Source organism: Pteropus alecto, unplaced genomic scaffold (assembly GCF_000325575.1).
Source record: "Pteropus alecto unplaced genomic scaffold, ASM32557v1 scaffold146, whole genome shotgun sequence".
Taxonomy (NCBI): Eukaryota; Metazoa; Chordata; class Mammalia; order Chiroptera; family Pteropodidae; genus Pteropus; species Pteropus alecto.
Genome location: NW_006442107.1, coordinates 32585347 through 32587624, shown reverse-complemented (window position 1 = coordinate 32587624; position 2278 = coordinate 32585347). Strand labels below are relative to the sequence as shown.

The 2278-nt window shown below is 36.8% G+C and overlaps 1 protein-coding gene across 3 annotated transcripts in view; it reads right to left on the bottom strand.

The window, feature by feature from the left end:
• The window catches only part of ANKRD12 (ankyrin repeat domain 12), a 118595-nt gene that overhangs the window by 115590 nt on the left and 727 nt on the right, over positions 1-2278 (bottom strand). The window contains exon 1 of one of the 3 annotated variants that reach the window (XM_025038561.1): positions 2068-2174. The exons of the other annotated variants lie outside the window; for them this stretch is intronic. The gene's annotated coding sequence lies outside the window, so the exon portion shown is untranslated. Of the gene's footprint in view, positions 1-2067; positions 2175-2278 lie in introns of those variants that run through there. 3 annotated transcript variants of the gene reach the window in all.

Sequence of the window (2278 nt, the reverse complement as noted above, 5' to 3'; positions counted from 1 at the left end):
AGATTAAGAAAGCAAAGTTCTGAAAGTTAATGAGATTTGTCAAAACCCAGTTAGGAAGTGACAAATCAAGAATTTAAACCCAGGCCTCCTTACTTATATTTCAATGTTCTTTCCACTATTCCATAAAGCTAATTCTTAAATAGGCATACTGGCCTCTTCACAGAAAGAAATTTCTAACCCCAAACAACAAACTGTTTTAACTAGTTATGCTGACTTCATTAAGTCATCTCATCTCAGAGGCCTTTATTTTTCTCATCTGCAAAATAAGGGAAACGGACTAGAAGATTTGAGGTCCTTTCCAATTCTAATGATAAAAGTCCAAGACTACTCATTATACAGTGAGGCAATTTACAATTACACATTGATGTTAGTTTTAGCAACGTGTTCCAAATCAGAAAATAGTATCAATAGCTCTTAAGTAACCTATTACAATTGTTGGACAAATTCTTCTTGCCTATGTAATAGACATCACATAGCTGCTTTAGTATCAAGTTTACATACAGAAAGCAGTCTCAAGTTCTTATGGACTATGACAGAAATAATCTCACTTATATATCTCTCTTTAGACTGAAATGACGCTTTTAAAGTGTAAGAATGGTTTAAAGAAAATTTAACGGCTAGTCAACTAATACCAAGAAACAATATGTTAACTATTATTCTTATTCTTTAGAATAAAAGCCTCTTCTCTGATTGAATGTTTTCCAAATATCTCTACTGACTACCATTTCTCCAATCTACCTCAGAAAAATATCACATTTTCAATCACTCCTATATATATATATACATGTAAAGTAACATATAACCTTTTTGATTAAAGAAAAAAAAGTCTTCCTTTTAAATTCATTCCACTTGTTGGACAAGCATCTCCAAAAAAAAAAAAAAAAAAAAAAAAACCAAGGCCCCCCCCCCTTGCTATTAAAGAACTAAAAGCAGAGATGGCACAACATAGTCACCTAAGTTCTTTCCTTTATCTGAATATTTTTGTTCTCTCTACTCTTCCTCAAATACTTTTCATGGAATACACACCCAGATATTTCCACTTTCCCAGCTCTGCTTGTTCATAAAACCATTCTAAGAACTATGAAACTATAGAGATTAAAAACATTAAAAGCATTCTGCTTTTTACTCGTTTCCTTCCACGAATACTAATTAACACTCATATTTTACTTCATTTTTACACCTTGCCCGTCCCTAAAATAGAACACATATCCTGAATAGTTAAGCTTGACCTTAGTCAAGGCGTCTGCAGACCTTTGGAAATTTAGTTAGTGAATGTGTCAACTACAAAAGATCTTTTAGGAAAACCTTTCTCCTCCTTCCTATAATCTCCTGGGGAAACATTTCAAGCCTTTAAATGTTTTTGCTTTTAGCCCAAATAAAAGACTTTTCCCAACAACATGATCAGTTAATATAACGACTTGATCTTAAACAGTCGACACTATCTCATTTTGTTTTTAAGCCACTTGGCACCAATAGAGCATATGTTCTGCCAGTTCTGAGCTAATCTCCAGGAAAGCCTTTGTATAATGATTGAAGAAACTGAAACAGATCAGTACCCAAGATTTTTAAGTCTACTTGACCATATGTTTTTAATAAACAGTCAATTTAAAAATAGCTCCTTTACTAGTTCACCTTCCTTTATAATTTACATATACCCCTTTTAAAAAAAAAATGAATATATGACTGAGAACACAGGTTCATTTCAACTTCAAGATTACAGAGAGTAATTCCAAAGCCTTACATGCAGATCTCTGGACTTGCAACCCATTTCACTCACGTTCGCAATTTAGCCGTGGCTGTCCAGTGGAAATAACCTCGACTACACTGCTTAAAATGTTTCCTACGGTTTCTACTGGTGCAACAGTACTAACTTCCCATCCTTAATCTGTTTCTTACTGCTATTCTTAAAACAGCTGTCAGCTGGGTTTCGGTAACCTCTTTGTACAACCGTTTATTCAACGCTTTGGGATCCTCAAGCATGCGTCACACCATATTACCACTCAAAATAAGATCTAAGAACCTGACGTGCTCCAGGGGTCTATTAACATCATTCGAATGGGCACTCACAGAACGAAGAAGAGAACCGATTTCCTAATGCGGCAAAGACAGATTACACTGGCAGTCAAGACAGAACTGCAGCGTGGCGGCTCTTCTTCCCCCTGACTGTTAAAGCGGCAATTTCCCTGCTCCCTTTTATTCACCTTCCCCTGGGACCTCCGATGCTGCCCCCGGAAGGGGCCGTGGCGGTCTCCCGCGGGCGGACCCGCGCGCGAGGCGG